We start from the raw sequence: 24,401 nt of genomic DNA, 5'->3' as shown, positions 1-24,401 counted from the left end.
TGCTATTTTGATCACTATAGTGTTGTAGTATAGTTTGAAATCAGGGAACATGATATCTCCAGTTTTGTACTTTTTTTCTCAAGACTGACTTGGCTTTTCATGGTCTACTGTGGTTTCACTCAAATTTTAGAATTATTTGTTCTAGTTCTGTGAAAGTTGTCATTGGAATTAGAATTTTGGTAGGGATTGTTTTGAATCTGTATCTTGCTTTAGGTAATATGGACATTTAACAATGTTAATTCCTCTAATCCATGAATACAGAATATCTATTTATTTATTGTTTTCAGTTTCTTTCATCAATATTCATAGTTTTCAGTTGCAGACATTTCACTTCCTTGATTACAATTATTTCTAAGTACTTTATTTTTTTTGTTTTGTTTTTGTTTTTGTTTTTAATATATTTTATTGATTTTTTACAGAGAGGAAGGGAGAGAGATAGAGAGTTAGAAACATCGATGAGAGAGAAACATCGATCAGCTGCCTCCTGCACATCTCCTACTGGGGATGTGCCCGCAACCCAGGCACATGCCCTTGACCGGAATCGAACCTGCTACCTTTCAGTCCCCAGGCCGATGCTCTATCCACTGAGCCAAACCGGTTTCAGCAAGTACTTTATTTTTTAATGCTATTGTAAATGAAATGTTTCTTGTAAATCAAATGTTTCTTGATTTTTTTCAATAGTTTGTTGCTCATGTATAATATGCAACTGATTTTTCTATATTGATTTTATGTTCTGCAACTTTACTTGGATTTGTTTATTAGTTCTAACACCTTTTTGGTGGAGTCTTAGGGTTTCTTTGTATAATGTCATGTCAACTGCAGACAGACAGTTTTACTTCTTCCTTTTTGAATTGGATGCCTTTTTTGAATTGGATGCCTTTTATTTAGTTTTCTTGTCTAATTGCTTTGACTAGGGCTTTTAGTACTATGTTGAATAAAAGTGGGGAGATAGGCACCCTGTCTTCATCCAGGTAATAAAGGAAAAGCTTTTAGCTTTTGACTGTTAAGTTTGAAGCCAACAGAGGCAATGATGGTGGGAGTGATGAAGCTGAACAAGCAAATAAAAGAAACTCAAATCCAGTAAAAACTGCTAATAGATGAAACCAGGCAGCTAGTCATTGAAAAGTTATTTGTCCAGGTTGAAAATACTCTCTGGAACACCTCACCAATAAAATTGAAGGGTATAGAAAGCAACTTGAGAAACTTGGGACAACTACTTACAAAAATAGTGGCTTCTGCAATAAAGACTCTCTTATATACCCCCCGCCCCCCCCCCCCCCAAAATAGTGGAGAGATTGAATGAAGGAGACAAGAACTAGCCTCTTAATATGAGAAATAAACTTCAAAGCTTAAAACAGAGTCCTGGAAAAGATACAATGCAGTTTGAAGCAACAGTTGCAGGTAATGAGGGACCTTTTGCTATTAAAGGAGAATAGGAGAGAGAAATGCAGACATTACAGTAGGAGCTAAACCAATCTCAAGCTGAGACAGCTGCAAAAGCACAGGCAATCAAGACCCATTTCCCCCAGCAAAAAGCATTATTGAAGAAACAACTGAGTGAGCCAGTGGGAAGGAGAGAAAGAAACTTAAAAGGAAGGCCCAGGCCTTGGAGGTGGCAGCAAAGAAGCGTACTTCTGAATTCTCCCACAGCTTCTGCAGAGAGAATAGCCATCACAGAAGGAATAACTGCGGCAGTCTAGGCAACGCCATGAGTTGCAGGCTGCTCAAAGCCTGTTAAAAAAAATCAGAAGCAGCCCTGGCCAGTGTGGCTCAGTTGGCTGCAGCATCGTCACTTATACTGAAAGATCACAGGTTCTATTCCCGTCAGGGCACATACCTGGGTTTCCAGTTTGGTCCCTGGTTGGGGTGCATACGAAAGGCAACCAATCAATGTTTCTCTCCCTCTCCCCTCTTTCCCTCTTTTCCTCTCTGTCTCCCTCTCTTCCTCTCTCTCTTCTTTTCCCTCTCTCTCTCTCCCTCCCCCTCCCTCTCCCTCTTCCTCTTTCTCTAAAATCAATAAGCATATCCTCAGGTGAGGATTTAAAAAAAATTCAGAAGGAGCAGATATAGCAGGAACAGTGGTACCTAGAGTGCTTAATTCTAGAGAGGCAACCACTATAACAGGGTGCTCCCAAGACCATAAGAAGCCCTTCCCTAGGCACCAAATCAAGGGTTAATCCACAGCAATTCCCAGAATATCACTAATTAAATAAGGACTGGAACAAGTATTCTTAGGAGCTGCATAAACCCATATGGTTAGGAAGGCTTTTGGATCTCATTGCTGTGGTAAAATATACATCATGAAGTGTTAGTGTGAAGGATTAGGTGCTTTTTCCCAGCCATGCTGCTAGATATTTGTGTGACTAGCTTCCCTTATTTAGGTTTTTCTTTAATTAGCTCTTGTTAATTAACAATATGTTCCTCAAACCTCCAGATAACCTAACACCATTTGCCAAACATTCCCTACATTGAACCAGGTCGAGAAAACCGCCTTGAGGAAGTGACAGGAAAAGAGTTGTGTGATTTATTTTATCTAACTGAGTCAGATTTCTTTATATTGCATTTAATCTATAAATTGCATTGGGTAGTATGGACATTTTAAAAATATATATATTTTTTATTGATTTCAGAAAGGAAGGGAGAGGAAGAGAGAGATAGAACGTCAATGATGAGAGAATCATTGATCAGCTGCCTCCTGAATGCCCCCTGCTGGGGATCAAGCCCACAGCCCAGGCATGTGCCCTGACTGGGAATCGAGCCATGACTTCCTGGTTCATAGGTTGATGCCCAACCACTGAGTCACACCGCCAGGCAGTATGGACATTTTAATAATGTTAATTCTTCCTATTCATGAGCACAGTATATGCTTCCATTTATTTGTATCTTTTTCAGTTTCTTTCTTCAGTGTCTTACAGTTTTCTGAGAACAGGCCTTTTACATAGTCCAGTGGTCGGCAAACTGCGGCTCGCGAGCCACATGTGGCTCTTTGGCGCCTTGAGTGTGGCTCTTCCACAAAATACCCACTTCTGTGCATGGGCCACGAAGTTTCAATCGCACTGTACGTGCGCGCCCGCACGTGGTATTTTGTGGAAGAGCCACACTCAAGGGGCCAAAGAGCCGCATGTGGCTCATGAGCCGCAGTTTGCCGACTGCTGAATAGTCGATTAAATTTATTCCTAGGTTTTTTGTGTGTGTGTTTTTTAATGCAATTGTAAAGGGATTGTTTTCTTAGTTCCCCTTTCTAATATTTCATCATCAATATAAAAAAAATGCAACAGATTTCCATATATTTATTTTGTATCTACTTTACTGAATTTGTTCATCAGTTCTAGTAGTTTTGTGGTCGAACCTTTAGGTTTTCTATATACAGTATCATATTATCTGCAAATAATGGCAGTTTTACGTCTTCCTTTCCAATTTGGATGCCTATTATTTATTCTTATCTGATTGTTGTGATGAGGACTTCAGTACTATGTTGCATAAGAGTAGTGAAAGTGGACATCCCTGTCTTGTTTCTGATCTTAAGGGAAAAACTTTGTTTTCCCCATTAAGTATGATTTTAGCTGTGGGTTTGTTATAGATGGACTTTACTAGCAAATTTTTTTTGATATATCTTCTTGGGCAAGGGAAACAGAAAAATAAAAAATGGGACTACATGAAATTAAAAAGATTTTTGTGTGTTTTAAAGATGAAGTAATCTATGATGTTACTTATATTCCGTTAACTGATGATTTTTTAATTATTATTGATTTCAGAGAGGAAGGGAGAGGGGAGAAAGAGATAGAAATAAACGTCAGTGATAAGAGAGAATCATTGCCTTCTGCATGCCCTCTACGGGGGATTGAGCCTGAAACCAGGCCATGTGTCCTGACTGGAAATTGAATTGTGACCTCTTGATTCAGAGGTCAACACTCAACCACTGGGCCACACTGGCCGGGCGAAACTAAAAAGTTTTTGCAACAGCAAAGGAAACCATCAATAAAATGAAAAGATAATTTACTGAATGGGAGAAGATATTCACCAATGAAACATTCCATTAGGGGTTAATACCCAAAATTTATAAAGAACTCATATAACTCAACACCATAAAAACACACAATCCAATTTCAAAATGGGCAGAAGACCTGAATACACACTTCTCCAAAAAGGACATACAGATGGCCAATAGGCATGTAAAAAGGTGCTCCACATTACTAATCATCAGAGAAATGCAAAGTATATATTCTACTAGTAGGAATATTCCCAAGAAACTAGAAACACCAATCAGAAAGGATATATGCACTCGTATGTTCATAGCAGCACAATTCACCATAGCTAAGATTTGGAAACAACCTAAGTGCCCATCAGCAGATAAGTGGATTAGAAAACTGTGGTACATCTACACAATCGAATACTATGGTGCTGTGAAAAGGAAGGAACGTTTATCATTTGCAACAGCATGGATGGACCTGGAGAGCATTATGCTAAGCGAAATAAACCAGTTGGAGAAAGACAAATATCACATGATCTCACTCATTTGTGGAATATAAGGAACAACATATATGGATGCACAAAAACAGATCCAGAGTCTGTCAAACCTCAGAGGGAAGGCAGGGAAGGGTCGGGGGAAGGGGGAAAGATCAACCAAAGGACTTGTATGCATGCATATAAGCCTAACCAATGGACACAGACACTAGGTGGGTAAGGGTATGAGCAGGAGGGTGGGGGGAAAGGGGAATAAGCACAGATTTTAATATCTTAATCAATAAAGAAAATAAATATTAAAAAATAGGACAATTCTAATAATATACTATAATAAAAGTTAAAAAAAAAATACTATGCAGGATTTAGTGTGATGCAATCCTTATAATTTTAGCTTTGAGTAACTTGAGAAGAGAAGAGATGATAAAGGGGATGTATATTACATCCACTCTTACTTTTGAAAATGTTTTCTGAGAAAAAAGTACCTCTAGAATTAATCAGGAGGCTGAATGCCTCTGGATTTTTAGGAAAATATATGGAAAGAAAATTCTAAATACTTGGAAGACTATGCCCAGTCGGTGTGGCTCAGTGGTTGAACGTCCACCTATGAACCAGAAGGTCACAGTTCGATTCCAGTCATGGCACATGCCCGGGTTGGGATGTAGGCTTGATCTCCAGGATGGGGTGTGCAGGAGGCAGCTAATCAGTGATTCTCTCTCATCATTGATGTTTCTATCTCCCTTCTCCTTCCTCTCTGAAATCAATTATAAAAAAAAAATACTTGGAAGACTTTTAAAACAGTCTCTTGCCATCTATTGCCCTAGCAACATCCAAAATTGTAAGACAACAAGTAAAATTACTTAATGTTAAATGTAGTAAGTAATTTTAAATCACCTATTACATTTTTCTTACTATATATGAGCTTAATAGTACATGAAATGCCTTTTGTAATTAATCTGTGATATATTTATGCCTATTTAATATAATTTGGAATAGTATTTTAGTATAGACTTTTAGGGTTTTTATTTACTTATTTTTGCACTTATGACTTTTTTTATTGAATTTATTGGGATGGCATTGATTCACAAAACTATACCCGTTCCAAGTGTACAGCTCAACAAAGTATTATCTGCACACTGCTCATGAACCCATTGCCCAAAGTAAAGTCTCACATATTGATGGTTAGATCAGTGATTTATTTGAATGCTGAATCCTGGTATAGGAATATAACCTCATATTTTAATATTGCTCCTCTATGGGAACTTATAATCAACTTTATGTTTTTAGAAATTATCAGTAATGAAAAACTTAAAAATAATTTTCTTGAATTTTGTTTTATTCATGTGTAAAATTAATTCCTTTAAATTGGATTGAAAAACGACTCTTCCTCAATGTACCTTTAACTTCTAGCTTTAGCAATTTTTCTGTGGAATATGTAGGGGTTTTTTTTATTAAACAAGTTTTTCTTATTACAGAGATTAAGACCTACTTGGATTTTTTTTAACAGTATAATTGATATAATTTAAGGTTTGTTTAGAAACTATAAGCTATTATGAAAATACTAGAGGCCCAGTTCATGAAATTACGCTTTTATTATTATAGATATTGAGTAAGTAAAAGCAGAAGGTATTACTACCTTACTAAAAGGAGATTTGAAGAGTGAAATTTTTAGACATTCTCTAAAGTGGCCTGTCGCCTAAGTAATTAGTTGGTTGTTTTATGTGGCTCTTTTAAGCAGATTAACTCTAAATATTTTCAGTACAGGTTATGGTGATATCCTCTATCTGTCACTCCTTTTGTTTCAATTTCTATGCAATTTAAGATTCTTAAATACTTCTTATGAGTGAGTATCCTGCTTTTTTTATGGAAATACCTGGGTTTCTTAAAAGCATATACCTCATGTTAATATATTATCACCCTGATAATATATAATCAGCCTCAAACAGCATGAGCAGTTTTTTTTCAGGATCAGATAATCCTTGAAATTCTAGGTCTGCAGATCTCTATTCATTTAAAATAATTAGGGTGACATTTTAACCAACTCCATAACGCTAATTCTTACAGTTGAATGTAGGACTAAGCGGAGTATTTTTGAAAGAGGTCAAAGAAATAGCAATTAGAAAGGTTAAAGGAATGAAAAATATGTGCCTTGCTATTGTCGGGCTAGGCCATAACTCTGATTTCTCACTTTACCCGGGTTAAGGATGATATATTAGAAGTTGATGAAGAAAGAAACTGTCAACTATTTATTTTGGGGAAGGCTTAGCATCTAGATAGAGTGAGAAAGAAGAAACATAGGGAATATTTTACCAAGAGGGAAGCAGTGGTTATGAAGTGGAAATGAGAAAAAAAAATGTGATCTTTAAGATGGAGAAGGCAGATAGATTAGCAAAGGAATTTAAGGCTAATAAGTAAGAGTCAGTCTGTCTTATGTCATATACATGAGTATAAAGGACCTATTTTGTATTATAAATAATGTTATTAGGGATATTGTCTGAAATTTGTATATTCTGTGTTTAAACAAGTAGTTTGGAAATATTCTGACTGCATTTTTTAATAATTGATATTCAGAATACAATTTATCATCTATGAAGATGTTTGATGTGACTAATTTGCATTAAAACACTCATGCTTATTCTGAGGAAGAAAAATACGTAGAAATACAAATCAGTTATTTATGTTTCTTTTAAAATAAATGTCAAGAAAAGCATTTAAAAATAAAATAAAATATTATTTTATTTTATTTTATTTTATTTGTAAATGAACTCAGACTCCTTTTCTTTCAATGGTTCCCTTAGGTGTAAGATATCTCTCTAATTATTGAGATATTTGATCTGTATTGTAATTTTTTGAATTATATTTGTAGTTATCCTATAGTTTTTTTGTTTTGTTTTTAAGTGTGCAGAACTGTTTCTTTTACCCTCTGTTTAGTACTTCAATAGAGTCCAATTAACAGGACCAGTGTTGATGCTGGGAAATGTAACCCAAAACTAATATTTGCATAATTTAAAGAAAGGACATTTTATCCAGGAACCCAGGTACTTCTGAATAAGTTATATTCATACATAAATATAGTTGTAAGACCTAATGGAGATCAATAGCATTTGTTCAATTTATACATAGATACAATACATATGTGAATGCTTCATTACACAGGAGTGATTTTTTTGGTAATTTTTATCTCACCAATTAATCAAATATTTTGTAAATGTATATTATCAAAGTGGGATAGCATTTAAATTTTTTTTTTTTTTTATTGCTTAAAGTATTACAAAGGGTATTACATATGTGTCCATTTTATCCCCCCGCCCTAGACAGTCCCCTAGCCTCCCCTATCCCCCAATGTCTTATGTCCACTGGTTATGCTTATATGCATGCATAAAAGTCCTTTAGTTGATCTCTTACCCCCCTACCTCCTGCCCCGCAACCCTCCCCGGCCTTCCTGCTGCAGTTTGACAATCTGTTTGAGGCAGCTCTGCCTCTGTATCTATTATTGTTCAAAAGTTTATAATGGTCTCTATTATCCATGAATGAGTGAGATCATGTGGTATTTTTCCTTCATTGACTGGCTTATTTCACTTAGCATAATGATCTCCAGTTCCATCCATGACGTTGCAAATGGTAAGAGTTCCTTCCTTTTTAGAGCAGCATAGTATTCCATCGTGTAGATGTACCACAGTTTTCTGATCCATTCATCTACTGATGGGCACTTAGGCTGTTTCCAGATCTTAGCTATGGTGAATTGTGCTGCTATGAACATAGGGGTGCATATATCCTTTCTGATTGGTGTTTCTGGTTTCTTGGGATATATTCCTAGAAGTGGGATCACAGGGTCAAATGGGAGTTCCATTTTCAGTTTTTTAAGGAAACTCCATACTGTCTTCCATAGTGGCTGCACCAGTCTGCATTCCCACCAGCAGTGCACAAGTGTTCCTTTTTCTCCACATCCTCTCCAGCACTTGTCGTTTGTTGATTTGTTGATGATAGCCAGTCTGACAGGTGTGAGATGGTACCTCATTGTTGTTTTGATTTGCATCTCTCGGATGATTAGTGACTTTGAGCATGTTTTCATATGTCTCTTGGCTTTCTGAATGTCCTCTTTTGAAAGGTGTCTATTTAGGTCCTTTGCCCATTTTTTGATTGGATTATTTATCTTCCTTTTGTTAAGTTGTATGAGTTCCCTATAAATTTTGGAGATTAGGCCCTTATCAGATATGACATTGGCAAATATGTTTTCCCACACAGTGGGTTTTCTCGTTGTTTTGTTGATGGTTTCTTTTGCTGTGCAGAAGCTTTTTATTTTGATGTAGTCCCATTTGTTCATTTTCTCTTTCGTTTCAAGTGCCCTAGGAGCTGTATCAGTGAAGAAATTGCTTCGGCATATGTCTGAGATTTTGTTGCCTTTGGATTCTTCTAGAATTTTTATGGTTTCCTGTCGTACATTTAAGTCCTTTATCCATTTTGAGTTTATTTTTGTGTATGGTGTAAGTTGGTGGTCTAGTTTCATTTTCTTGCATATATCTGTCCAATTTTCTCAACACCATTTATTGAAGAGACTATCTTGGCTCCATTGTATGTTCTTGCCTCCTTTGTCAAATATTAATTGAGCATATTGGTTCGGGCCGATTTCTGGGTTCTCTATTCTATTCCATTGATCTATATGCCTATTCTTGTGCCAGTACCAGGCAGTTTTGAGAACAGTGGCTTTGTAATACAACTTGATATCTGGTATTGAGATCCCACCTACTTTGGTCTTTTTCAGGATTGCTGCAGCTATTCGGGGTCTTTTTTTATTCCAGATGAATTTTTGGAGAGTTCGTTCTAGATCTCTGAAGTATGCCGTTGGTATTTTAATGGGAAGTGCGTTGAATTTATAGATTGCTTTGGGTAGTATGGACATTTTAATGATGTTGATTCTACCAATCCATGAACATGGTATGTTCTTCCATCTGTTTATGTCTTCCTCTATATCTTTTTTCAACGTCCTGTAGTTTTCTGAGTAGAGGTCTTTTACCTCTTTAGTTAAGTTTATTCCTAGGTAGCTTAATTTTTTTGGTGCGATGGTAAACGGGATTGTTTTTATAATCTCTCTTTCTGAAAGTTCACTATTGGTGTATAGAAATGCCTCGGATTTCTTGGGGTTAATTTTGTATCCTGCTACATTGCCAAATTCATGTTTTAAGTCCAGTAGCTTTTTGATGGAGTCTCTAGGGTTTTGTATGTATAATATCATGTCGTCTGCAGATAAGGACAGTTTTACTTCCTCTTTTCCAATTTGGATGCCTTTTATTTCTTCTTCTTGCCGAATTGCAATGGCTAACACTTCCAGTACTATGTTGAACAGGAGTGGTGAGAGGGGGCATGCCTGTCTTGTTCCTGTTCTTAGGGGAAATGGTGTTAGTTTTTGTCCATTGAGTATGATGTTGGCTGTGGGCCTGTCATATATGGCTTTTATTATGTTGAGGTATGATCCTTCTACTCCCACCTTGCTGAGAGCTTTTATCAAAAATGGGTGTTGAATTTTGTCAAATGCTTTTTCTGCATCAATTGATATGACCATGTGGTTTTTTTCTTTCAATTTGTTTATGTGATGTATCACGTTTATTGATTTGCGGATATTGTACCATCCTTGCATCCCTGGGATAAATCCTACTTGGTCATGGTGTATGATCTTTCTGATGTACTGCTGGATCCGATTTGCTAAGATTTTGTTGAGGATTTTGGCATCTATGTTCATGAGGGATATTGGCCTGTAATTCTCTTTCATTGTGTTGTCTTTACCTGGTTTTGGTATTAGGGTGATGCTGGCTTCATAGAATGAGCTTGGAAGTGTTCCTTCCTCTTGAATTTTTTGTAGTAGTCTGAGGAGGATAGGTTTTAGTTCTTCCTTGAATGTTTGGTAAAACTCCCCTGTGAAGCCGTCTGGTCCTGGGCTTTTGTTTGCTGGAAGCTTTTTGATGACTGCTTCAATTTCTTCCATAGTTATTGGCCTGTTGAGATTTTTAGATTCTTCCTGATTGAGTTTTGGAATGTTGTATTTTTCTAGGAATTTGTCCATTTCCTCCAGGTTGTCTAGTTTGTTGGAGAAGAGCTGTCCATAGTATTTTTTAACAATCATTTGTATTTCTGTGGGGTCTGTTGTTATTTCTCCTCTATCGTTTCTGATTTTGTTTATTTGGGTCCTCTCTCTTTGCTTCTTGGTGAGTCTGGCTAGAGGTTTGTCAATCTTGTTTATCCTTTCAAAGAACCAGCTCTTGGTTTCATTGATTTTCTGTATTGTTTTTTTGGTCTCTATGTCATTTATTTCTGCTCTAATCTTTATTATCTCCTTCCTTCTGCTCACTCTGGGGTTTTCTTGTTGCTCACTTTCTAATTCTTTGAGTTGTAGAGTTAGATGATTTACTACCATTTTTTCTTGTTTTTTGAGATAGGCCAGTAGAGCTATAAACTTCCCTCTCAGGACTGCTTTCATTGTGTCCCATAGGTTTTGGATTGTTGTGTTTTCATTGTCATTAGTTTCCAGGGCATTTAAAAATTTTTATATGCAGAAATGGTTTGTGACAAATCTGATAATCCTTTTCTGTATGAAATTTTAGGTAACATATCTTTAGAAATCTTGTCATTTAGAAAGTAATATTAATTATTTTTGTTGCTATTGATAATATATGTTGAGGTTAGGTTCTTTTCTTTTTTATCTTAAACCTTTCATATTCTCCCTCTTACTTTGTAGGAAGAGGCAAGGACAACTTGAATTATTATTACTCACTTAGAAATGGAAGAATGAAAAATTAGCTTTAAAAAAATGAATTGGCGCTCTTATCCTCCCCCACGATTAGTTGGTAATACTGATTAACTGGCTACTGTTCTCAAGCTCAGAGCCTCCTTTGTCCTTTGTCCTGGCTGTTTGCTTATTGCTTGTATTTGTGGTGACCTGTCAGTTGATATGAAAGATTGGTAATCAATCTGGATTAAAATAGTGTTTATTACTATCCTTTAAAAGTTTTTACCCAGCTTATCCTTTGTCAATATAGTACATGAGGAGAAAGATGAGAAAATGAATTATCTAAGATAAAAAGTAAAACTTTATTTTATATGATGTTATTTTTATTTTAGCAAAAAGCATTTATAGAAAAAGAACATAAAATAATATTTTATTTTTACTTCCTGAGATTTTTAATTATTTGCAGTCAGGATAAAGAAAAAGAAAAACAATGACAATGATTTGGTAAATACTGATTTAATTTTATTCACATTATTTCCAGATGATTTTGTTTCCTAAATCTGCTCCTCCCTCAGTGATTTCCATAAACCTAATTGCTCAGACCCAAAAATCTAGGACACATTCTTGACCTCCCTTACTCTCTATATGCAACCTATCATCAAGTCCTCTAGACTTCACATTCAAAATGTATCTTAAATCTGTCCACTTCTCTTCACCTCTGCCACTGGTACAACCCATCATCATTTACTTAGATTACTACAAGAGCCTTCTAAGAGAGGTGTCTCTGATTTCACTTTTGCTTTCTTACATATCACTCTTTTCTCCAAACAATATAGGTAGGTTCTCAGTGAGTCAGCACGTAGGGGCGAGTGCTGTTCATTCAATTAATACAGGTTCAAACTCGGTGCCAGTGCTGGGTCTAAAGCTACTCAGCAAATGTGCTAGGGTGTGTACCAATTCGAGCTTCCACCCACTGGGTGCTCACACAGTTGTGGTTTGGCAGGGTCATCAGGTTGAGGCCAACAGAGTTTATCAGGCTCAAACAAACCCAGATTTGGTTGTATGAAAGGAGGTCTCTATAGTGGTCTGGCATGTGAGGGGAAAATGGCCCCTGTTTGAGAGCCACACAACTCAATCTGTCCCAGATTTTTCTAGGAGCGGATCTTAGCAGGAGGGGCCTCTAGGATTCAGGAGGATTGGGCTAGCGGATCTCTCTCTCTCTCTCTCTCTCTCTCTCTCTCTCTCTCTCTCTCTTAAAATATGGTTTTTTTGTTTTGTTTTGTTTTTGGTTTTTTTTGAAGATATATTTTATTGATTTTTTACAGAGAGGAAGGGAGAGAGATAGAGAGTTAGAAACATCGATGAGAGCGAAACATCGATCAGCTGCCTCCTGCACACCTGCTACTGGGGATATGCCCGCAACCCAGGTACATGCCCTTGACCGGAATCGAACCTGGGACCTTTCCGTCCGCAGGCCGACGCTCTATCCACTGAGCCAAACCGGTTTCGGCTAAAATATGGTTTTTTATTGATTTATGGAGAGAGAGGAAGGGAGAGGGGGAGAGAGAGAAACATCAATGATGAGAGACAGTCATTGATTGGCTGCCTCCTGCATGCCCCACGCTGGGGATTGAGCCTGCAACCTAGGAATCAACTGCAACCTGGGAATCAATTGTGACATCCTGGTTTGCAGGTCGACGCTCAGCTACTGAGCCACACCAGCCGGGCTAGTGAAGCTCTCTTTAGAGGGAGGTGCCCGTCAAGCTTGAGGAAAGGTGGGGGGAATGCTTCGTCCCAGAGCCACACAACTCAGTTTGTCCTGGATTCTGCCTAGACCTCTGAAGGACAGGGCCACCAGGAGCCTAGAAGTTGGGGCTAACTTATCTCCAAAGGGGGAGGGGCCAGTCAGGCTCACTGGAAAGTTGGAGGAATGGCCCCTGCCAAAGCCACACAGCTCAGCCACTGACACCCCCCTAAGTCTGCTTGGACCTCTGCACTCCTGCTAGGCAGCTGACTTCTCAGCAGGGTGCAAGCTTTGCAGGGTGGGGTGACAGGAAGTCTGGAGCATGGGGCTATTGCATTCCCCCAGGCTGATGCCATGAGGAGGGGAGTGCTCCACCCAAGTAAGATGGCATCTGCAGTGTGGAGAGGGACTCAGCACAGGGGTCCTTGCAGCTGTTCCTCCAGCTTTCTCCCCAGAACCATAAACCTCAGTCTCTCCTCCCATGACTCAAGTTCTCTCTGAGCCCCCGTCCCTCCCCTGGAGCCTATGGTGATTTGACTGTGAAAGATATTTTGTGTGCTGGCCCTTTAAGAAGGCACCTGTGTCTCCAGCAGACTATCCTGTCTCCCTGGCGGACAGAATTCCCACCAACTTCCCCGTGGCCGCCTCTTCCAGCTCTGGTGCTCTGGGCTGGGGAATCCAGCTTGCGGTTGAGACCTCACTCTTCTTAGGGGCCTTTACAGCTGAGATATCCCTCCAGAATCTCAGCTGCCACCTGTGGAAACAGGGCCAGCCCTATTCACCCTTCCCACCAGCCTCCATGTGGCTTCATCCTTAAATCCTTATTATGAGACTTCTCTTCAGCCAGTCTTCAGTTGGTTATTCAGATTAGTTGCTCTATTTTTTGCTTGTAATTCCAGTTTGTACCTGGGAGGTGATGAGTGTAGCTTCCACCTCCTCCACCGCCATCTTTGATCTCCTCACTTGATTTCTGAGTTTTAGGTTTTTTATCTGTAAAATAAGGATATTGGGCAAGATAATCTCTAGGGTCCCCTCTAGCTCTAAAATTCTCCATTTTACTACTTTAAGATGAGGAAATGCTGGCAGCGGCATGAATGGCACCAGGTATTAGACTGGTGTGGTCAGAACAGACCTGGGTTCAGCAGCCTCGGTACTTGAGTTCTGGCTAGGAAAGAATTCAGAGCCCAAACTCCAACTATAAAGGAACATCTATGCTAATAAAAGCCTAGGTGGCCCTCGCGCGTGACATCGTCACAAGATGGCCACCACAATATGGCTGCCACAAGATAGCCACGTGCACAGCGGAGGCAGGGCCCGGCAGCCACTCCGCGTGGTGAGGCCTGGGGGTCCTGCGGCTCCTTGCGGTGCAGAGGAGGCTGGTCCCGGCAGAGGAGGTGGGTCATGGCAGGGGAGGGCAGTTGTGGGTGATTGGGCTGGCAGGGGAGCAGTTAGGTGTCGATCAGGTTGGCAGAAGAGCGGTTAGGGGGCGATCAGGTTGGCAGGCAGGTGAGTGGTTAGGAGCCAGCTGTCCCGGATTGTGAGAGGGTTGTCCGAGGGGTCCCAGATTGGAGTGGGTACAGGCCTGGCTGAGGGACACCCCCCACACCATGCATGAATTTTGTGCACTGGTCCACTAGTCTATATATATAAAAGCCTAAGTGACCATTAAGATCGGTCGAATGAATGACCGGTCAACTGTCACTATGACGATGCACTGACCACCAGGAGCAGATGCTCAATGCAGAAGCTGCCCCCAGCCCTAAGGCCCTGACTGGCGGCAGCGGCAGGGCGGGTGAGGGGTGGGGCTGGTGAGCGGGCAGCACCAGGCTGCCATCCAAGGTGGGTGCCCCCCGATCGCCTCTCCAGTTGCCCCACAGATCGGCCCGATCACCAGCCAGGCCTAGGGATCCTACCCGTGCACGAATTTCATGCACCGGGCCTCTAATATTTCTATAATCTCAAATCCTTATAATTGAGTAGATGCTTATTCATACTAAAAATAGGGGGAGGGTTCTGGTTGGGTGGTTCAGTTGGTTAGAGTGTCCTCTCATATACCAAAAGGTTGCGGGTTTGATTTCCTGTCAGGGCACATACCTAGGTCGTGGGTTCGATCCCTGTTTGCGGCGCATACAGGAAGCAACCGATCAATGTTTCTCTTTCATATTGATTTTTCTCTCTAAAAAAAAAAAACAATAAACATATCCTCTGGTAAGGATTAAGACAAAAAGAAATGAGGGGAGTTTTAATAAATAGCAGTGCCTGTAGCAACTAAAGACAAATCAGAAAAGTTATGTAGTCTGACTAATAAAGTAAAAAGTAAACCAGTCTCATATGTAGCAAAAGAAAAATTTAGGAATGACTCTTTTTTTAAAATATTTTATTGATTTTTTTTACAGAGAGGAAGGGAGAGGGATAGAGAGTTAGAAACATCGATGAGAGAAACATCGATCAGCTGTCTCCTGCACACCCCCTCCTGGGGATGTGCCCGCAACCAAGGTACATGCCCTTGACTGGAATCGAACCTGGGACCCTTCAGTCCGCAGGCCGACGCTCTATCCACTGAGCCAAACCGGTTAGGGCTAGGAATGACTCTTAAGTGACAATTTACTTTCATCCTTTTATTGATACAAAATTTGTATTTGAGTGTTGGTAGGCATAGAATGATGTGAACTTTCTTTTGTTGGCAGAGTATATCCCTGTCATGAGTGCTTATAGAAAGAAGTTTTGTAGTAGTTGGAAAGTTGGATTAGACCTCTCAACCTTTAAGGGTTTGTGATTGAATTCTCCTTCCTGCTCCTTACTTCAATGGCAATCCCCTCAACAACTTTTTTGGAATGCCTCTAATTTGTAAATTATGACATTTTGTAAAGATATAATACATTAATTCCTAGGATAGTAGTCAGAGTAGATTGTAGTTCAATATAAAAATTTAATTGTAAGTTCCTTGCAAAATTCAGCTAAATTTCCAAAGGAAATATGATCATTCTATAAAATAAATTGTTAAATGGACCAAATAGTTTTTAGCTTTCTTGTTCTTACATAAAATGCTCTCCCTTTTTAAAAAGTTTGTTTTGTCATTTTGGCGTTTGGATAAAAATGCTGTTTATTGGCTCAGTGGATAGAGCGTCCCAGGTTCGATTCTGGTCAAGGGCATGTACCTTGGTTGTGGGCATATCCCCAGTAGGGGGTGTGCAGGAGGCAGCTGATCAATGTTTCTCTCTCATCAATGTTTCTAACTCTTTATCCCTCTCCCTTCCTCTCTGTAAAAATAAATCAATAAAATATATTTTTAAAATGCTGTTTATTCACTTTTTTTCTGTGAGGAAATCTCTCACAAATATTTTCCAGTTTACAAAAACATCATAGTCTCACTATCTTTTAAAGTAGTTTGAAGGAACCTTGCTGATTATTTAATCTAAAACACAATTTTATAGATAAGAAAACTGAGGCCCAGAGAGGTGATCCATGGTGATGTAGCTAGTTAGTGATATGAATGATTGGAATTTAGATGTGCCAAATTCCGGACTAAAATTCCTCTATTTACTGAACAGATATCTGGATTTTTGTCTGTGCCAGCTATAGTCTTGACTCGTGCCAGACACCCCCTTTGCTTCATAGTCTTTATTTGGGCCAGGCTCCTTCTTTGCAGTGCTGTGTTATTTTTTCTTATTATAGTAATTAATGTCTGAATCAGAATTTAAAATCCAAAAGCTGCATTATAATAGCTCAGACTTAAAATATAACTGCATATGGAGCTACAGTTTCTCTTAGTTGGTTTCCTATTCAATATGATTTAGATCTTTAAAATTTTATAATAAAATCCTCTAAGCCAGTTTTAAAAATTTGTTCAATAGCTATGGGTATTTTTTTAATCTGTTCTTAGTCTTCCTAGGTTGTTTACTTTGATTTAAACAATTATTCCAGACTAGATGAAAGAAGGTAAAAAGATTAGCCAAAGAACTTATATGCATAAGCCATAGACACACATAACAGTGTGGTGATGGCCAGAGGGAGGGAGGCGGAGGTTGGATGGAAGTGGGTAAAGTGGGGGAAATGAGGGACACCTGTAATCGTTTTAGCAATAAAAAATAAAAAACAATTATGCCACACAATTTTTTGTGTATCTGGTTAATGGAATGATACTTATTGGTTTTAAAAAAACAGAATTTAATGGTAGATTATTGAAAGTTAAAATATTCTTTAATATCACAAAGTCAGGAAATTTATAGTCAACATATCCATGGTTACCAGGCCAGACACTTACTTTATAATAGAAAAGATCCTTGGGAGAAACTAAGATGGCGGCATAGATAAACACCGGGAAATTGCCGCTCCCACAACAATTGAAAAATACCCTAAAGGACAGAGTGGACATCACCCAGAACAACAGGAAAGCTGGCTGAGTGTAAATTCTACACCTAGAAGGAAAGAAAAGCACACTGAGAGGAGCTGCGGAGGTGAAGTGCAGAGGTACGGCGGCTCGCGCGCGCGGCGGAAAGGGGGTGGCACCTGAGGACGCGGCTGTTTTTTTTTTGAATCACAAGCTCCCGACTGCTCTGAACTCCGGTTCTGGGAAGTCTCTGGGGACTCAGGACTCATACGGGGAGGAGCGGACTCTTGGGCAGCGGGCGAACTTGAGTGCGGCTTTCCCTCAGAGGTGCTTGCAGCCACTACCGGGACACTGAGACGCGCGACTCCGAGACGCGCGACTCCGGGCGGAGAATCGGCCATAGCTGCTTTCTCTGCTCTTTGACTCCCTGAGACCCCGCCCCACCCAGGCTGCGGCAGAGGCTTTTGCATGTGAATGTACCTAACTACAGCCGAACCAGGCAGACCCGGAGCTTCCAAGAGAAGGCCCAAGGCCCCGCAGCGCTTGCATTGCTTCACAGCTGAGCCTCTTCGTGGCTCCTGCTGTGTGGCCTCAGGCAGAGGCTGAATTAGCACCTCCTTAGATCCAGGAGACACTGTACCCAGTGGTCAGAGGGGGACCATCCAGATTGCAATTCCTCAGATCCATAAGGGACACACTCAGGGAGCAGACTCAGTGAGCACCAAAGCCCCACTGAAGCAAGTCTTGCCCCAGAAGGGTGTCTTCAGCACAGAAGTTCTCCCACTTTAGACACAGCTGATTCTCACAGCCACTTGGCCTGGAGGTCAATTCCTCCCAGTGATTCTACAACAACCAAGGCACCAAGAGTGCACCAAGAGTGTCCACCCCAGGTAACTGGGGAGGCTGAGCTACTGGGCCCTACAGGACACCTGGCACGCAGGGCCACTCTATCAACACAGGGAAGCTGCCAAAATGCGGAGACAAAGAAACAGGTCACAAATGGCAGAAATGGAGGAAAGCAAACGACTGGATATAGAGTTCAAGGCCACGTTTATAAGGTTTTTCAAGAATTTTATGGAAACCGCCGATAAATTTAATGAATCCCTCAATAAGTATAGTGAGACCATGGAGGACATGATAAAGGACCAACTAGAAATTAAGCATACACTGACTGAAATAAAGAATAATTTACAGAGATCCAGCAGCAGACAAGAGGATCCCAAGAATCAAGTCAAAGATTTGAAATACAAAGAAACAAAAAATACCCAACCGAAAAAGAAAAAAGAAAAGAGATTCCAAAAATATGAAGATAGTGTAAGGAACCTCTGGGACAACTTCAAGCGTACCAACATCAGAATTATAGGGGTACCAGAAGGAGAGAGAGGGCAAGATATTGAAAACCTTTTTGAAGAAATAATGACAGAAAACTTCCCCTACCTGGTGAAAGAAATGGACTTACAAGTCCAGGAAGCGCAGAGAACCCCAAACAAAAGGAATCCAAAGAGGACCACACCAAGACACATCATAATTAAAATGCCAAGAGCAAAAGATAAAGAGAGAATCTTAAAAGCAGCAAGAGAAAGACAGTCAGTTACCTACAAGGGAGGACCCATACGACTGTCAGCTGATTTCTCAACAGAAACCATGCAGGCCAGAAGAGAGTGGCAAGAAATATTCAAAGTGATGAATAGCAAGAACCTGCAACCAAGATTACTTTATCCAGCAAAGCTATCATTCAGAATAGAAGGTCAGATAAAGAGCTTCACGGATAAGAAAAAGCTAAAGGAGTTCATCACCACCAAGCCAGCATTATATGAAATGCTGAAAGGTATTCTTTAAGAAGAGGAAGAAGAAAAAGGAACTCTTACCATTTGCCACAGCATGGATGGAACTTGAGAGCGGATAAATACCACAGGATCTCACTCATTTGTGGAATATAATGAACAACATAAACTGATGAACAAGGACTGATCCAGAGATGGAGAGGCATTGATTGGACTGTCGGGCCTTGGAGGGAAGGTAGGGGAGGGTAGGGGTAAGGGGGAAAGATCAACCAAAGGACTTATATGCAAGCATATAGGCCGAACCAATGGACACGGACAACGGGGGGGTGAGGGCATGAGCGGGGGGGGGGGGGGGGTAGAGGGTAACGTGGGGACAAGGACACATATGTAATATCTTAATCAATAAAAAATATAAAAAAAAAAAAAAAAGAAAAGATCCTTAAGGGATCATGTACAGGAAGAATACTATGTGATGCCATTAAAAATATCCAGAAATAGAAGAAACATTATAATTAACCAGAAAAAGAAAAAAGTTAAAGGAAATGAATAATTTTTCAATTTCTTATTTATATTATCTAAATAATTTTCTGGGAGGCTACAGATTCTATTTTATATAGTAGTTACCCCTTAGCTGTGGGGATATGTTCCAAGTCATTAGGTGTCTGAAATCGCATAGTACCGAACTCTATATATACTGTTTTTTCCTACACATGTGTATCTACGATAAAGTTTAATTTGTAAATTAGGCACAGTAAGAGGTTAACAAAAATAACTAGATGATATAGAACAATTATAACAATGTACTATAATGAAAGTTATGTGACTGTGGTCTGTCTCTCTCAGATAGCTGACCTGATAACTGAGGGCTACTAAGTGACTAAAGGGCAGGTAGCCTATACAGCCAGGATGGATACTCTGGACAAAGGGATGATTCATGTCCCAGGATGGACCCAGCAGGAAGGCACGAGATTTCATCACACTGCTCAGAATGGCATGCAGTTTAACACATGATTTGTTTATTTCTGTAATTTCCCATTTAATATTTTAGGATCGTGGTTGACTATTAGTAACTGAAATCAGGGAATATCTATTTTATCATATATTGGAAAAGTAATACTGTAAAGCACATATGTTCGTGGGGTAATGAAGTTGTGCCAGCTGAGAGTAGTGATGCTGCATCGCATTCTGTGGGAGACTGGGAACATGGCTTCCGTCACACAGACCAGGAGTCATATTCCAGCTCCATCCCACCAACAGCCTGACCTTGGGTATCTTTCTTCCCTAACCCTCTGTAGTCTTATCTGAAAAATAGAGATAATAATGCCTGTTTGACAATGTTTCATAATTATGTATGTAAAAAGTATTAGTGCCTACCTTATAATAGGCTCTCAATAACTACTCATTTCCTTCTGTCTCCTTTACCTGTCACTTACAGACCCAGCCTCCACCTCTTCCCTATTAGCTCTGTTCTACCTGATGGACACTAAGGCCTGATAGACACTCAGGCTCAAAATTAGGATCCAGTTGAGTTTACTTGAGATCATCCCTAGCATGCAGTAAGCACATTGGATTAGACTGGTCTCCAAGAGCAGTAGTGTCACTCATGTTCTGTAACATCCTTAAAAACCAGTGGACCCTGACCATGGATTCTCTCACGGGGTTCCGTGCAGTTTTTATGGCAGCTGTAATCCTGCCCATTCATTACCTTGAATCCTCCCAAATACAATACTATTTCTAAGGATTTTTTAAAAAAGAGTATTATAGTTTTCCTTATTAAAGAGAGTACACATAAAAATATATTTTATGAACTATCCCAAATTAGGTTAATAAAGTCATTTGTTACTGGAAAAAAAAAAATCTGACGCTTCATCCTTAAGGTGTGTAGGGAGAGTTTTTATTCTTTTAATTTGTTTTACTAATTATTAAAAAAATAAAAATATCCTTTTTGTTGTTAATCCTCACCTGAGGATATTTTCCCATTGATTTTTAAGGACAGTGGAAGAGAGAGGGAAAGATAGAGAAACATTGATGTGACAGAAGCACATCGATTGGTTGCTTCCTGCACAAGCCCTGGCCAGGGCCCAGGCCAGGGAGGAGCCTGCAACCAAGGTACGTGCCCTTGACTGGAATTGAACCCAGGACCCTTTGGTCCTCACGCCAATGCTCTATCCACTGAGCCAAACCGGCTAGGGCAAAAAATTAAAAATATCTTGATTCTCTTGACTCAGGTTTGTAATGTTTTAGGCCTTTTTGGTAGCAGTCTTGTTCTTCACTAACATCTACTTTTTAGGTTATGAACATATGTGTAAGCAGTTGGCTTAAAGCAGGACTCGAGAACTTAAAAAGAGGTTCCCATAATTAACTAAAATATTTTTGCTTTTGTGTTAGCATCATTTTTATATTGTACTAGAGGCCCAGTACACAAAAATTTGTGTACTCGGGGGGTCCCTCAGCCCAGCCTATGCCCTCTTGCAGTCTGGGACCCCTCGGAGGATGTCCACCTGCTGGCTTAGGCCCGCTTCCTGGGGGATCAGGCCCAAGCTGGCAGTCAGACATCCCTCTGGCAGCCCGGGAGCCCTCGGGGGATGTCCACTTGTCAGCGGGGAACAGGCCTAAGCTGCAGTCGGACATCCTTAGTGCTGCTGAGGAGGCGGGAGAGGCTCCCACCACCACTGCTGTACTGGCAGCCATCAGCCTGGCTTGTGGCTGAGCAGAGCTCCCCCTGTTGGAGCGCACTGACCACCAAGGGGCAGCTCCTGCATTGAGCGTCTGCCCCCTGGTGGTCAGTGTGTGTCATAGTGACCAGTCATTCCCAGTCATTCTGCTGTTAGGGTCAGTTTGCATATTACCCCTTTATTATATAGGATAGAGGCCTGGTGCATGGGTAGGGTTGGCTGGTTTTCCCTGAAGGGTGTCCCGGATCAGAGTGGTGGTCCTGCTGGGGTGGCTGGCCAGCCTCAGTGAGGGGCTGATGGGTGTTTGCAGGCTGGTCACACCCCCTTCAGGGTGGGGGTCCCCACTGGGGTGCCTGACCAACCTGGATGAGGGACTGATGGCTGTTTGCAGGCTGGTCAAGGCCCCCCCCCAGTGGTGACCCTCACCCCATGGAGGTTAGGCCAGCCTGGGTGAGGGGCTGATGGCTGTTTTCAGGCTGGTCACACCCCCTTCAGGGTGGGGGTCCCCACTGGGGTGCCTGGCCAGTCTGGGTGAGGCGCTGAGAGCCGTTTTCAGGCTGGCAATACCCCCTTTAGGATGGGGGGTCCCCACTGGGGTACCTGGCCAGTCTGGGTGAGGGACTGAGGGCCGTTTTCAGGCTGGCCAAGCCCCCTGGCGACGGAAGCTTTTTTTCTTTTTCTTTATTCTGGGATTTATTTACCTTCTATAATTGAAACTTTGTTGCTTTGAGTGGAGCTCAGAGCATCACACAGCAGGCGGAGGGAAGCCTCCTGCTCGCTCCAGCTCTGTGGCCACAGCCGGCTGAAAGCAGGTATCTGGGGTTTATTTACCTTCTATAATTGAAACTTTGTTGCTTTGAGTGGAGCTCAGAGCTGCTCGCAGCAGGTGGGAAGCTTGGCTTCCTCCATCATTGGGGCAACCAAGCCTCCTGCTTGCTCCAGCTCTGTGGCTGCCGGCCGCCATCTTGGTTGGGTTAATTTGCATATAGTCGCTCTGATTGGCTGGTGGGCATGGCTTAAGGTGTAGTGAAGGTATGGTCAATTTGCATGTTTGTCTTTTATTAGTGTAGAAGGTTTTACAGTTTTAGCTGTACTGTGGATTTATATGGGCTTGTCTTGGAATTGGATAATCTTTTAAATATTATTTCAGAAATAGGTATAGAGTTACCAGAGATTGGCTTATGCATCAGCTTTTGGATAAGAAGTCCTTTGTGAATTGATGCTGTCTCCAGATTGTCAGAGCCCATATGCTCTGCTAGAACAACTAAGGAAATGGGAGATAATGATAAACTGAAAGATAAAGAATAAAGTTTCTTTTCTTTTCTCTCTCAAACATGATTGCTATCACTTGGTTGGTAGTGCCTTTGAAGGGGTTTATTCAAGTAGTTCCCCCCACCCCACCCCACCCCCCAAGCTCCCTACTCCTTTTTCTATAGAAAGGAAGATATTTAAAAATGGATTAGAGAACTTTATCATCTGAAAAGAAAAAAGAAAGTATTGGGGAAGAACATTTACATCATTGTTGTAATTTGATAGATGTGTTTTCATTTTATAATTGGCTCAGCTCTTATCAAAACAATCTCAAAGATAAGTTTAACATATTTTGCTGCATTACTTTTATCCACAAGTCAGTAGGCCATCAACTCAAGTATAAGTCTTTGTTATTTATATTTTCATTGTGGTATTCATATTTAAATAATTTCAACTTTGTAGCAATTTTCTTTCTGCAATGAAAGTAAAATGTTGCATGATTTTATGAATAGTTCACTGGGCAGAGAAAAACTATGGTTCAGACTTAAAGAATAACACTTCATGTTCTATTTTAGATTTATATTGTATATAAAAGGTTCTTCACATGGCAAAATTTTCAGTAGTATAATACAATTGTAAGGGACAACTTAACACATTGTTTGCGGGTAGTTTTTATCACGCGCTAACAGGTGGCGTGGGCCATTTTTGCTAATTTTTTGCGCAAATGGCAACATTCAGTAAAATTATGATAACTTTAGTTTACATATTTATACATTACCCGCATTCTACCGCTAGTCTATAAAAAACGTATCCCGCGTCTATAAAATACCTGTCCCGCGCTCTACTACCAGTCAATGTAAAACGTATAAATACGTTTCCCGCATACAATGTGTTAACTCATGGAATCACTCAGTGAATGTTGATTGAACACTGGTTAGGCATTATGAAGGGGATGGAATGTGGAGAGGGAGTCCAGAGATGCATAAAGAACGGTCTCTTCTGTCAGGGAGTTTACACTGAAGTTGGGGAGATAGTTCTGTACAAAAATAATTACTCTAGAATTCTTGGAACTTGAAGACCCATTCAAACCCGGGAAGTTAGTTGAATCAAAAGTCTGAGGAGCTTGGTAATTTGCCTGATAAATTTGTCCATGGGTCCGAGACAAGGTTAGCTGCATTTTCTATGCCAGTAGTGGCATGGTTTCATATCTGGGATTCCAAGCAAAGCACAAGTACTGTCTGTTTGCTAGTAGTATAGGACTGTGCCTAACTGGGATTGGAGAACCAGGTAGTCAGGGACAGATGGCAGCAATTAGGTGTAGGATAGACTTAGCAACAGATACATGGTCAGAGTCAGGCACAGGACACTACTTTGAGATCTACTAATTATTAATCAAGTAGGCTAATAATAGGTTTTGAGTCAAAACCGACTATTC

At 40.4% G+C, this 24,401-nt stretch overlaps 1 protein-coding gene and 1 pseudogene across 9 annotated transcripts in view; both read left to right on the top strand.

Annotated features, from left to right (window-relative positions):
- Window positions 1-24,401, top strand: part of NUBPL (nucleotide binding protein like) — a 245,569-nt gene that overhangs the window by 148,593 nt on the left and 72,575 nt on the right. The window lies entirely within an intron of this gene.
- On the top strand, window positions 1,031-1,738 carry LOC118673212 (annotated as a pseudogene).

This window comes from Myotis myotis, unplaced genomic scaffold, assembly GCF_014108235.1.
Source record: "Myotis myotis isolate mMyoMyo1 unplaced genomic scaffold, mMyoMyo1.p scaffold_m19_p_1, whole genome shotgun sequence".
NCBI classification, from domain to species: Eukaryota; Metazoa; Chordata; class Mammalia; order Chiroptera; family Vespertilionidae; genus Myotis; species Myotis myotis.
This window is presented reverse-complemented; position numbering and strand designations above follow the sequence as displayed.